Source organism: Peromyscus maniculatus, chromosome 12, assembly GCF_049852395.1.
Source record: "Peromyscus maniculatus bairdii isolate BWxNUB_F1_BW_parent chromosome 12, HU_Pman_BW_mat_3.1, whole genome shotgun sequence".
Lineage (NCBI taxonomy): Eukaryota > Metazoa > Chordata > Mammalia > Rodentia > Cricetidae > Peromyscus > Peromyscus maniculatus.
Genome location: NC_134863.1, coordinates 1,623,480 through 1,638,476, shown reverse-complemented (window position 1 = coordinate 1,638,476; position 14,997 = coordinate 1,623,480).

Genomic DNA, 14,997 nt, shown 5'->3' with positions numbered 1-14,997 from the left:
TAACCCATTTCTATAAATCTATACCTTGCCATGTGGCTGGTGGCTTACCGGCATCTTTACATGCTGCTTATCCTGGCGGTGGCTGCAGTGTCTCTCCCCTTCTCCCTGTTTCCCCAATTCTCCTCTCTCTTTGTCCCGCCTATACTTCCTGCCTGGTCACTGGCCATCAGTATTTTATTTATATAGAGTGATATCCACAGCAGGCTAGGAAGAGAAAAATATGATAAATCTCTTGTCTTTGCCCACAAATTTGAGCAGCAACAAATATGTAGTGGAGAGAAACCACACAAATATAGGAAATGTGGGAGATGCTTCAGGAGCTACTCAAGCTTCACTGCACCACAAAGAATTCTTACTGGAGAGAGACCTTAGGAATATAAAGGACATGGTAAATCCTATTATCAGGTTTCAAACCTTAAAATCCATTACAGAATCCATACTGGAAAGAAAACTTACATATGTAATGAATGTGACAAATCCATTACCTATTGCTCAAGTTGTAGAAAATATCAGAAAATTCATTCTGGGGAACAACCTTAACATTGTAAATTTGTTGGCATATCTTTCTCCAGTGCTCTTTCATTACAGACAATAACAGAGAAACACAAACATGTAGGACTTGTGAAAGCCTTTAGTGAATGTTTTGCTTATATAAAGATCTTCCACTCAGGAAAAACTTGACAAACCTTTTGTTAAATACATTACCTAGTGTTGCTGTTATACACATCTCAGAAAATTTATCCTGAAGGAAAAGTGGAGAAAATGCTTTAACAAAAATCATCTTTGATTAACTTTAAAAATATTCATTTTTGAGTCAAACCCTACAAATAGCAAGAATGTGAGAAGATTTAAAGAGATAACCTACATGACAATATGTGAATGCTCTTGTACAGGTTAGAAATGGTCAAGAGTATGTGGGAAAACCAGTTATGCAGTACCCAAGAAAGTCTGAGAAAGTATTTAGTGCAACTTCATAGTATATAATAAAAGATGGATACTGAAAAGTTCAAGAAACAAGCCAGTGTGTTTTAATGATTTAAATCAATACTCAAATTTGTCATGGATTTCAGCAGAAGAGGTTAGTCAAATGTAGCTGATATGAAAGTATTGTTTGGCAACATTTTCATCTTCCCAGCATTGGAGCTTATTGCAATGGAAGTACAATTTGTTGATTTAATGTGGAATAAATTCATGATGTCCTGTTTGAAAAAAAAGTGTGTGTGTGTGTGTGTGTGTGTGTGTGTGTGTGTGTTACATTTATTGAAGTAATCCAAATATACACAAAAAGAATCACATAGTCTTGCTTGGAATCTAACAGTTGCTTGCATGAAAGCTGGGAGTAGAGTGGTACTTTCCAGAAGTTGGGGGTGTGGAAAGCAGGAGGGATGGGTGGAAAGTTGACCCATATGTACCTAACTGTAGTTAAATAGAAGCATAGTGGGGTAATTTTAGATAGCAACAATGTGTATTCAAATCTGTCAGAAGAATAGATCTGGAAAAGGGTTAGGTGTTTGAGGAATGGAGACAAGTTATTTCTATTTGAACATTTGCCAACATATGCATGTATTAAAACATCACATGGTATCCCAAATGTACATAATTTTTATGTGTACATTTACAAAAACTTGAAATATAGGAAGCAAAATGAAAAAAATGTCATATACCTTAAATATCAATTTGGCTCCTCTGCCATTTACATAAAGAAGCTGTCATTTGTACTGCTCATAATAGAAAATCAATGAAATTAAGTTTCCCATTAATTTCTATTTATTTATTTATTTGGTTTGTTAGCTTTGTAAATGCTCCTGACATGGAATGTTTAGTAAATAACATATCAAGAAGAGCTAAAAAGCATGGACTGGAGAGAGCTGACTCAGTAATTAAGAGCATTGACTGCTCTTCCAGAGGACCCAAGTTTGATTCCCAGCACCCACGTATTGGCTCATAACCTCTGTAACTTCAGTTCCAGGAAACTCAATATCCTCTTCTGGCTTCTGTGGGCACCATGCACACATAGTTCACAGACATACATGCAAGCAAAACACTTACACATGAAATTTTTTTAAAAGGCAAAAAACAAATAATTCTCTACTACCCTCCCATACTTCATAATTGTAACCCTGTCCTTGTCACAGAAACATGCTTTTTTAAAAATTGGTTTGCTTGTCAGTACAGACAGCAATATATATATATATATATATATATATATATATATATATATATATATATATATATATATATATAAAATTTGCATGTTACCATGCTGTACAGCTTGTTCTAGAAAGTAGCTTTTGTGCTTGATACTTGCATTTTAAGAACTTTTTAGATTTATTTAGTGATTGTGTTATGCTGTAATTCATTCAGTTATTTCATCTACTATTGTATATGAGAGTTTTTGATTTGCTGCAATACACATATTACAGCCATGAATATCCTTAAACTTTTCTTTTGTGCCCTACATTTGAATGATTTTCTATCATAGACATATAGATGTGAAATTATGAGAACTGGGCCTTTATTTAGAAACAGGGGTTTCTAGAGCTTTCACTACACTGTAGTAACTACATGTGGCCTGTTTGCTCTATATTTGATGGGGTATAGCCCAGTAAAGATGAAGATACTGGCAAGTCTCTGACTGGTGCCTAATCAATGGGAGTTGTCTCTCAGCACAGCCATGGTGACCTCTAGTGAGAGGGGCTCTGTATTTCATCCTGAAGACTCTGACAGCTGCATGCATGCTTACCTCTGGACTGTTATTGCTGCTTGATCTCTGGATGGAGTTTCAAATGGATAATATGAAGAAGCCTTTAAGATTGAGGGAGGGCAATGCCAGGCAGAAATTTTAAATATTCTTTCAATATTGTCAGCAGGTCAGGTCCCTTTTTTTCTGGAATGAAGGAGATATAATTACACTGAAACCAGAGGCCTGAATTGAGTCCAAGTGTTCATTATCTGAACTTGGTTGAGGACTCTGGCTTCATGACCAATTTAAGGATTTCTGAAACCTTGAGAACTTTGTCTTTGCAGTGGGCCAACTGTCATGATGTTAATGAATCTTGGTGTTCTGTGGGAATTTGGGTGGGCAGATAATACATTTTTATTGTGTACTTTTGCCCCATCTTACAGTCCTGGGTGTCTCCTTCAGATGGGTGCTATAACCTAGTTGTCACCCCTGATCTCCTGCTTCACTGGCATGGGCAGTCAGATCACCTCACACAGGAAGAGAGAGCAGTGTCAGAAATTTCCAATGCTTGAATCTGCCAGGTAACTTGTTCTTCAAAACTGTTGCTAATTCTGCCCCAGAAGTCACCAACCTTTTTGTGAGGAAAGGCTGAGTACTAGTTCTAATTGATGAAGTGTATATGAAATTATCAGTATTTGCAGGGCTGTGTGGAAACATGATGTAGAAGGCACCCAGAGACCTGTGTAAGCCAGGCCCTTCTCTGCCAATCAGTGCCCCTGGGACATAATGTACTTGAGGACTGTTCCTTCTTTAGTGAAATGAGAGATTTAAAATCATTTTCTAGGCTCATTTCTTTTTTTTTTTTTTTTTTTTTGTCTTTTTTTTTTTGTGATATATATTTTTTATTTTACAATACCATTCAGTTCTACATATCAGCCATGGGTTCCCCTATTCTCCCCCCTCCCACGCCCTCCCCTTACCCCCAGCCCACCCTCCATTCCCATCTCCTCCAGGACAAGTCCTCCCCCGAGGACTGTGATCGACTTGGTAGACTCAGTCCAGGGAGGTCCAGTCCCTTCCTCCCAGACTGAGCCAAGTGTCTCTGCATAAGTTCCTGGTTTCAAACAGCCAACTCATGGAATGAGCACAGGACTTGGTCCCACTGCCTAAATGCCTCCCAAACTGATCAAGCCAATCAACTGTCTCACCTATTCAGAGGGCCTGATCCAGCTGGGAGCCCCTCAGTTTTTGGTTCATAGTTCATGTGTTTCCATTCATTTGGCTATTTTTTTTTTCAATAATTGAGTAAAACTGAAATTTATTATATGCCACAGTCGTCCTACGGACCTCCATGCTATATATATATAGCCTCTATGGTTCTATGGGTTGTGGTCTGATTGTTCATTTTATATCTAGAATCCACCAATGAGTGAGTACATACCATAACTGTCTTTCTGGGTTTGGGTTACCTCACTCAGGATGATATTTTCTAGTTCCATCCATTTGCCTGCAAATTTCATGCTTTCATTGTTTTTCTCTGCTGAGTAGTACTCCATTGTGTATATGTACCACATTTTTTTCATCCATTCTTCCGTTGATGGGCATCTAGGTTGTTTCCAGGTTCTGGCTATTACAAATAGTGCTGCTATGAACATAGCTGAGCATGTATCTTTATGGTATGTATCAGCATTCTTTGGGTATATGCCCAAGAGTGGGATGGCTGGGTCTTGAGGTAGTTTGATTCCTAATTTTCTGAGAAACCGCCATACTGATTTCCATAGTGGTTGTACAAGTTTACATTCCCACCAACAGTGGAGGAGTGTTCCCTTTGCTCCACATCCTCTCCAACATTGGTTGTCATTGGTGTTTTTGATCTTAGCCATTCTAACAGGTGTAAGGTGGTATCTCAGAGTCGTTTTGATTTGCATTTCTCTGATGATTAAGGATGTTGAGCATTTCTTTAAATGTCTTTCAGCCATTTGTAGTTCTTGTTTTGTGAATTCTCTGTTTAGCTCTTTAGCCCATTTTTTAATTGGACTGTTCAGTGCTTTGATGTCTAGTTTCTTGAGTTCTTTATATATTGTGGAGATCAATCCTCTGTCAGATGTGGGGTTGGTGAAGATCTTTTCCCAATCTGTTGGCTGTCTTTTTGTCTTATTGACTGTGTCTTTTGCCCTGCAAAAGCTTCTCAGTTTTGAGAGGTCCCATTTATTAATGGTTGTGCTCAGGGTCTGTGCTGTCGGTGTTTTATTTAGGAAATGGTCTCCAGTGCCAATGCGTTCAAGAGTGCTTCCTATCTTCTTTTCTATTAAGTTTAGTGTAACTGGATTTATGTTTAGGTCTTTGATCCACTTGGACTTGAGTTTTGTGCATGGTGACAGATATGGATCTATTTGTAATCTTTTACATATTGACATCCAGTTATGCCAGCACCATTTGTTGAAGATACTTTCTTTGTTCCATTGTATAGTTTTGGCTCCTTTGTCAAAAACCAGGTGTTCATATGTGCATGGATTAATGTCAGGGTCTTCAATTCGATTCCATTGGTCCGTATGTCGGTTTTTATACCAGTACCAAGCTGTTTTTATTACTATAGCTCTATAGTAGAGTTTGAGGTCCGGGATGGTGATGCCTCCAAGGGTTGCTTTATCGTATAGGATTCTTTTAGCTATCCTGGGTCTTTTGTTTTTCCATATAAAGTTGAGTATTTTTCTTTCCAAGTCTGTGAAGAATTGTGTTGGGATTTTGATGGGGATTGCATTGAATCTGTAGATTGCTTTTGGTAAGATTGCCATTTTTACTATGTTAATCCTACCTATCCATGAGCATGGGAGATCCTTCCATTTTCTGATATCTTCTTCAATTTCTTTCTTTAGAGATTTAAAGTTCTTATCAAAAAGGTCCTTCACTTGTTTAGTTAGTGTTATCCCAAGGTATTTTATATTATTTGTGGCTATTGTAAAGGGTGATGTTTCTCTGACTTCTTCCTCAGCCCTTTTATCATTTGTGTATAGGAGGGCTACTGATTTTTTTGAGTTGATCTTGTATCCTGCCACTTTACTGAAGGAGTTTATCAGCTGTAGAAGTTCCCTGGTAGAGTTTTTGGGGTCACTTATGTATACTATCATATCATCTGCAAATAGTGAAAGTTTGACTTCTTCCTTGCCAATTTGTATCCCTTTGATCTCCTTTTGTTGTCTTATTGCTCTAGCTAGAACTTCTAGTACTATATTGAATAAATATGGGGAGAGTGGACAGCCTTGTCTTGTTCCTGAATTTAGTGGTATCGCTTTGAGTTTCTCTCCATTTAATTTGATGTTTGCTGTTGGCTTGCTATAAATTGCTTTTATTATGTTTAGAAATGTTCCTTGTATTCCTATTCTTTCTAAGACCTTTATCATGAAGGGGTGTTGGATTTTGTCAAAGGCTTTTTCAGCATCTAGGGAGATGATCATGTGGTTTTTTTCTTTCAGTTTGTTTATATGGTGTATTACATTGACTGATTTCCGTATGTTGAACCATCCTTGCATCCCTGGGATGAATCCTACTTGGTCGTGATGGATGATTGTTTTGATGTATTCTTGGATTCGGTTTGCCAATATTTTGTTGAGTATTTTTGCATCAATGTTCATGAGGGAGATTGGTCTGTAGTTCTCTTTCTTTGTTGCATCTTTGTGTGGTTTGGGTATCAGGGTAATTGTAGCCTCATAAAAAGAGTTTGGTAGTGTTCCTTCTGTTTCTATTGTGTGGAACACTTTGAAGAGGATTGGTATTAGTTCTTCTTTAAAAGTCAGGTAGAATTCTGCACTGAAACCATCTGGTCCTGGGCTTTTTTTAGTTGGGAGACTTTTGATGACTGTTTCTATTTCTTTAGGGGTTATTGGTCTATTTAAATGGTTTATCTGGTCTTGATTTAATTTTGGTATTTGGTATTTATCCAGAAAATTGTCCATTTCTTCCTGGTTTTCCATTTTTGTGGAGTACAGGTTTTTGAAGTATGATCTGATGATTCTCTGGATTTCCTCATTGTCTGTTGTTATGTCTCCCTTTTCATTTCTGATTTTGTGAATTTGGGTGCTCTCTCTTTGCCTTTTGGTTAATTTGGCTAGTGGTTTGTCTATCTTGTTGATTTTTTCAAAGAACCAACTCTTTGTTTCATTGATTTTTTGTATTGTTCTCTTGTTTTCTATTTCGTTGATTTCAGCCCTCAATTTGATTATTTCCTGGCGTCTATTTCTCCTGGGTGAGTTTGTTTCTTTTTGTTCTAGAGCTTTCAGTTGTGCTGTTAATTCATTGGTATGGGATTGCTCCATCTTCTTTATGTGTGCATTTAGAGCTATGAATTTTCCTCTTAGCACTGCTTTCATAGTGTCCCATAAGTTTGGGTATGTTGTACTTTCATTTTCATTGAATTCTAGGAACTCTTTAATTTCTGTCTTTATTTCTTCCTTGACCCATTGATGTTTCAGGTGGGTATTATTCAGTTTCCATGAGTTTGTGGGTTTTCTATAATTTTTGTTGTTATTGAGTTCTAACTTTAAGGCTTGGTGGTCTGATAAAATACAGGAGGTTATTCCAATTTTTTTGTATCTGTTGAGATTTGTTTTGTGTCCAAGCATGTGGTCAATTTTTGAGAAGGTTCCATGGGGTGCTGAGAAGAAGGTATATTCTTTTGTGTTAGGATGGAATATTCTGTATATATCTATTAGGTCCATTTGAGTCATAACATCTGTTAGGTCCTTTATTTCTTTGTTAAGTTTCAGTCTGGTAGATCTATCTTTTGGTGAGAGTGGTGTGTTAAAATCTCCCACTACTAATGTGTGGGGTTTGATGTGCGTTTTAAACTTTAGTAGTGTTTCTTTTATGAATGTGGGTGCTTTTGTATTTGGAGCATAAATGTTTAGAATCGAGACTTCATCTTGGTGGATTTTTCCTGTGATGAATATGTAATGTCCATCCTGGTCTCTTTTGATTGATTTTAGTTTGAAGTCTATTTTATTAGATATTAGGATAGCTACACCAGCTTGTTTCTTAGGTCCATTTGCTTGGAAAACCTTTTCCCAGCCCTTTACTCGGAGGTAGTGTCTGTCTTTGGAGTTAAGGTGTGTTTCTTGTATGCAGCATATGGATGGGTCCTGTTTTCTAATCCATTCTGTTAGTCTGTGTCTTTTTATAGGTGAGTTGAGACCATTGATATTGATGGATATTAATGACCAGTGATTGTTAATTCCTGTTATTTTTTTGGTTGTGTTGTGTTGTCCTTCTGCGGTGTATGTTGGTGTAGGATTATCTATTGCTTGATTTTTCATGGATGTGTTTAGCTTCTTTGGGTTGAATTTTCCCTTCTAGTGCTTTCTGTAGGGCTGGGTTTGTGGACAGGTATTGATTAAATCTGGTTTTATCCTGGAATATTTTGTTTACTCCGCCTATGGTGATTAAGAGTTTTGCTGGGTATAATAGTCTGGGTTGGCATCCATGGTCTCTTAGTGTCTGCATGAGGTTTGTCCATGATCTTCTATCTTTCATAGTCTCTATTGAGTAGTCTGGTGTTATTCTGATGGGCTTGCCTTTATATGTTACTTGGTCCTTTTCCTTTGCAGCTCTTAATATTTTTTCTTTATTCTGTGTGTTTAGTGTTTTGATTATTATGTGGCGAGGGGACTTTTTTTTTGGATCCAGCCTATTCGGTGTTCTGTAAGCTTCTTGTATCTTCATAGGTATTTCTTTCTTTAGGTTAGGAAAGTTTTCTTCTATGATTTTGTTGAATATATTTTCTGTGCCTTTGAGTTGGTATTCTTCTCCTTCTTCTATCCCTATTATTCTTAGGTTTGGTCTTTTCATGGTGTCCCAAATTTCCTGGACGTTTTGTGTTAGGACTTTTTTGTCTTTATTGTTTTCTTTGACTGACGAATCTATTTTCTCTATCGTGTCTTCAGTGTCAGAGATTCTCTGTTCCATCTCTTGCAATCGGTTGGTTATGCTTGTTTCTGTAGTTCCTGTTCGTTTTGTCAGGATTTCTATTTCCAGCATTCCCTCAGCATGTGTTTTCTTTATTGTCTCAAATTCATTTTTCAGATCTTGGAATGTTTCTTTCATCTGTTTAATTGCTTTTTCTTGGCTTTCTTTAATTTCTTCCCATTTTTTGTTCGTTTTTTCTTCCATTTCTTTAAGGGAGTTTTTTATTTCCTCTTTAATGGAGTTTTTCATTTCCTCTTTAAGGGAAGTTTTTATTTCCTCTTTAAGGGAGTTTTTTATTTCCTCTTTAAGGAAAGTTTTTATTTCCTCTTTAAGGTAGTTTTTCATTTCCTCTTTAAGGAAAGTTTTTATTTCCTCATTGAGGGTATGTTTTATTTCTTCTTTAAGGGCCTCTATCATCTTCTTAATGTCATTTTTAGGGTTGATTTCTTCTGTTTCTTCTGTCATGGTATGTTTAGGTCTTGCAGGTGTAGAATCACTAGGTTCTGATGTTGCCATATAGGTCTTTATGTTGTTGCCTGTATTTTTGCACTGGCGCCTACTCATCTCTTCCTCTGTGAGGTGCAGGTGGTGTCTGTGTCTGAGAGTGCCTCTCTTGTTCTAATTTTTAGTCTTGGTTTAGTAGGGGTTCTTGGTTAAATTGGTGCTTTTGGGCTATTTCTTCAGGGGCAGCTGATTTCGATCGGTGAATTATATACTTATGATTCTGGTGATCTGGTTTGGTGTCTGGGTAGCGCCTTCTTCTGTGTTCTCAGGTCATTTTTTGTTCATTTGTCAACTCCTCAGCTGATCTTGTTTCTTCAGACTTTAAACTGTAGGCATCTGAATCCTCTCCCAGATGGGTTTCAGCTGAGCAGGGTAGTCTCACCAACACCTCCAAGTTGTTGGGTTTCACAGGATCAGCAGCTGGGCCCTGGGTTGTCCTCAGACGGAGTGTTCAGATTCGTTCTGGTTCTGACCCACGGAGATAGCTTCTTCCCCAGATGTTGGGGTTAGGGGCGTCCCTGTTCCAAGCTGTGTCTGCTTGTCTCCGTCCCTGGGCCTGTTTACCTCTGCGGTCCGCCGCCGGGCCTGTATGTCCCTGTCAGCTGCCGCTGGGTCTGTCTGCCTCTGGGGGCCACCACCGGGCCTGAATGTCCCTGTCGCCGCTGCACGTCTACCTCAGCGGGCTGCCGCTGGGCCCGTCTTCCTCCACAGGCCGCCACCACAGGCCTACCTGCGTCTGCTTGTCTTTGCCGCCGGGCCTGTCTACCTCTGTGGACCGCCGATGGGCCTGAATGTCTCTGCCGGCTGCCGCCGGGCCTGAATATCTCTGTCGGCTGCCGCCGCTGGGCCCGTCTACCTCAGCGGGCTGCTGCTGGGCCCCCTTTTCCTTCCTCCTGCTGTCCCAGCTTCGCGAAAAGAGGTCTTTTCGGCGTCTTCACATGCTGCTGGTCATGGCGGCGGCTGCAGTGTCTCTCTCTAGGCTCATTTCTAACCACAAGTCTATGAGTTTGATTAAGGGTCCATTTCTGGAAGCGTTTTGCTTATCATGATCAGCGGATAAGAAATAATTTCAAATTTTAACTTAAAAATTTTTCATCCAATATACTTTAGTCATATTCTTTCCCCTCCTGCAAATTCCTCCCAGGTGCCCCTGCCATCAACTTCATTTTATTTTTCAACAGAACAAAGCAAAGCAAAACAAAACCGAGCAAACAATAAAAACACACTCAAAAACAAAACAAAAGAAAAAAAAACATGTGGTCTACTTTGTGTGAACCAGTTATCTTTATTTTTGCTGCCTCCCCTAGAGTATGGTTGATAAACCCAGTGTCACTCCATTGAAGAAAACTAATTTTCCATTCCTCACAACTTCATAGTTAAGAGTGGGAATTTGCATACATTTCCCCTTCTCCATGCTGGGGTTTTGTGTGCCTTGAACTTGTTTAGGTCTTGTGCATGATTTGAGCCTGCACAATTCTCTGTGAGTTCAGCCTTCTAGTTTGTGGAGTCAACCACCACTTCTAGTTTTTACAATCTTTCTGCTTCCTTGTCCGCATAGATCCTTTAGTCTTGAGGAAAGTGATGGTATACAGACATCCCATTTAGGGTTGAGTGTTCCAAAGACTCACTCTCTGCACCTAGTACTGTTGTGGGTCTGTGTTAATTACTATCTACTGCAAGAAGAAGCTTCCCCAAAGAGGTTTCAGTGATGCACTGACTTAAGGGTATAGCAGTATATTGCTAAGAGTTGTTTTATTGCTATGTTCATTTATCAGAATAGCAGTCATAGGTCTTTCTATATAGTCCAGTCCCAATCTAGTCTCAAGTTCTTTGCCTCATCAACATTGTCAGGTGTGGGTTCATCTCATAGAGTGGGCTTTAAATATAAACAAAGAGTTGGTCACTCCCCTCACATTCATACCACTATTTCACCAGTGGCAAGCTTATAGTGTTATAAGATTCTATACATGCTACCAGAGGAGAAAAATAATTATGAGTCTCACCCAGATATGAACCTTGTGATCTATATTAATAACCTGCCTACAAGATATGACACTCACCACCATGTATGTGTTTAATATAACCTTCTTAATGATAATCTGCTTTTTTAGAAGGTGACTTCATATCTTCACTCATATTAAGTTATTAATGAGTTTTATCATTCCACCTTAAGAAGATAAAGACACAGTTGGGCAGTGGTGGTGGTGCACACCTTTAATCCCAGTGATAGGGAGGCAGAGGTAGGCAGATCTCAACCTGGGTTTTAGAGTGAGTTCCAGAAAAGGCACAAAGCTACACAGAGAAACCCTGTGGATAGCATTAACGAATCCCTGAAAAACCAAAGGAAAAAAAAAGATAAAGACACAAAAATTATCTAACTTTGTTTTCAGGGTGTGTTTTGAAGTCTTTCTTTCCTTCAGGACAGGACTACAAAGGAGTAAGCCTTCTGTGTATAGTGTTTTGCTTTGCTCTGATGATGATGATGCAACAGAGTGTAGCATGCCACCATATGGTTCAGTATAGGACCACAAGTGCAGTGTGGTCAGTGCACCGTGTCACTGTGCAATTCTCCAATTCATTTCAACAAAGAATAGTACAGTTATTACAGTGTATTCTTATACAGATAGTAAGGTGTAGTTACTATACCACAGCATGGTACATTTGATGGAATGCAGCATAGTACAATATTCTGGCATAAATTCCACTCAGCATAATGTGGTGTAGTACAAACATATATGGTTGTTGTAATTTTGAGCAAAGAGTGGCAAGTAACATTTGGTTCCTTTTCATTTTAGATTTACTTATTTTTATTTTATATGTTTGGGTGTTTTGCCTGTATATATATATCATGTCAATGCTGTCCACAGAAGCTAGAAAGGGATATCAGATTCTCTGAAGGTGGAGTTATAGATGGTTGTGAGCCACCATGTGGGTGCTAAGAATCAAAACTAGGTCCCCTGGAAGAGCAACCAGTTCTCTTAACCACTAGGCCATATCTCCAGTTCCTCTTTTGTTGTTTCAAAATTTACTTATCTTTTAATGCTTTACATTTAAAAATTAACTCTTTGAAGTAGAGAGATGACTTAGTCGTTAAGAGGACTTGCTACTTTTGCAGAGGATCTAGGTTTTGTTCCCAGCAGACAGGTCAGGTGGTTCACAGCCATCTGTAATTTCAGTTCCAGAGGACCAGATCCCTATTTCTGTGCAGTGTTGGCACTGCACGCTTGTGGTGTGCTTATAGGCAGGCATGGCATATCCATACAGTTTTTAGAAATCAGTACATTTTTAAAAAGAGCTCTACTAGTAAATAATTGAACTACCACAAAGTAGAACAGTATAGTTGTCACCATAGTGAATTTTAGAATGTCTTCAGTGCACCAATGGGAAACTCTGTACCTCTAAAGCAGTCATAACCTTTCCATTTTTCTATCTGTCCTTTGTAAAAAACAAATCTATTTGTTACTTCTTGGGATTCACCTATATTTGTCATTTCATGTAACTGGAGCATGTAATATGTGACCTTTGGTGCCCGGCTTCTTTCGCTTCCATACATTTTCAGGCCCTTCTGTTGGCAATCAGGACCTCATTGTTTTTATTCCTGAATTGTAGCAGTGCATGCACACACTACATTTTGCTTACCTACTAACCTTCAGTGGATGGCCATTTGTGTTGTTTCTTCTTGTTTGCTTTTAGGAACAGTGTTGCAGTGTCTGTTACTTGCAAGTTTTTCTGTACACATGTGCTTTCATTTTTCTGGGGTATATGCCTAGAGAAGCATTTCTAGATCTGATGACAACTCTAAGAGAATGGCCAGGCTGTTTTCTAAAGTGGATTCACCAATTTTAATTCTTACTACAAGTGGATAAGGGTTCCAATTTCTCTACATTCCTGCTTACCACCATTATGACCCATCTATTATGATTCATAGCCAATCTAGAGGGATTTTCCTGTTTCTATATGATATATTTTCTGTAATTATACACACAATTTTAAATCTAATAGTAAAAATCAGTATGAAAATAATGAATAAGCCTCCAGATTTTTTTAAGTGTGTGAGGCATGAGCATGTATTTGCTTGAATGTGCACATAAATGCATGTGCACATATGTGTATGTGCTTGTGGAGGCTAGACATAGATTTTTTTCCCTAGTCACTTTCTACCTTTGTTAATTTATATTTGAGACGGGGTCTCACTATATAGTACTGGCTGGTCTGGAACTCACTGCATAGGCAAGGCTCGTGTCAGACTCACATACTCACCTGCTTTTATCTCCTACGTGCTGAGATTAAAGGTGTACAACACAATGCCTGGTCCCCCTTCTTGTATTTTGAGACAAAGTCTCTCACTGAACCCTGAGCACACTGATTTGGCCAGATGTGCTGGCCAGTACACTCTGACAAACCACCTATCTCTTATCTCCATTCAGTACCACCATGCTCACTTTTATGTGTGTGCTGAGAATAGAAACTCAGGTCCTCAGACAGCAAGCATTTTACCAACTGAGTGATTTTCCTAACTCTCAAGCCTCCAGATTTTAGCTTTGTGGTTCCTAGTATTTCTCCCTCAAGATCACTTGACAATTGCTTGAGAAATTCTGGAAATATCTTAATATAAGCAAGTACAAATGTTCTTAAAGAACACAGATGGAGGATATTTTCCCATTTAACCTCCTGTTTGTTTCATATAAGACAGGTGGAAACTATCAGTACATAACTCATGTCACACACTATTTCACAGTTGTGTGGTCTGTTGCAGTTTGGATGTATCACTGGCTTACAAATTCTTTATATATGAATGTGTAGGTAGTTTTTGAACTTTTGTACATATAAACAACACTGTTGTGTACATCATTGTACATCTGTACCATTGCGTCTTTGCGTGTTAATTTCCTTACCATTCCTTCTGTGAATGAGAATTAGGTCCTTAGGTCAGAAGGCCTGCTGTAAGTGCCCTGTGATGGAATACAGTTGTCAGAATCCATTCAGCCACTTGGGCTTCAGATGGCAGACTTCTGCAGATGCCTTGGGGCTGAGGCTTGCTCTTTGGACTACAGAGTGTGGGGCAGAATCTTTGCCTGGCCTTCTAGTAGATGTAGCATGGTACACAATGCAGCCCAGATCTGTGGGATCAGCAACTCTTCATCAATCTGCTGAGACCAAAGCCAACTCTCCAAACAAAAATTTCCTGCATGAACATTGTGTTTGTTATATTTCCCTCATTTGTTTATGATGACTGTGTCAGCCACACTGATTTACATAAACACTGCCAGTTTCGGGATGTTACACTCTCAACAAAAGTAGCTGAGTACAAACAGCATTCCTCAGTTTTAATTCATATTGTCTAAACACAGCAGATGTTGATAGAGTGAGCCAATAAGAAAGTACAACAAAGGCAGCCATTTCAGGGGTGGGTGGCCTGTGATTAAAATGCATTCCAGATTGACACAATGATACAACATTAATGGAATGGATTGTTTAAATGTTATATTTGGCTCCTATAGAATCATAAAGCAAGCTTGAGCCCCACTTCGGCAGTTTCCAGACCGTAACTGTAGAGGATGGTTATGTTTCTGCAGTTGAGCCAGTTTTGTCTTTGCCCCTCATCTCTACTTTGGTGAAACACATTTGCACATACGCTGCAGCTTCAATCTTGGGTGTGTCAGAATGCATAATCCCCTCAGTGTGTGGTTTCTGCTCTTCCCATGGACCATGTTTTCTATAGATAGTGGGGCCTAACATGGGACAGTACTTGTCCTACTGGCCTAAGTGTCTAATTTGGTGCAACTTCTTCCCAATCATGTACAGAAACATAAAGTCCCCTTTTAAAGGAAACAGATGCAGCCAGGCCTTGT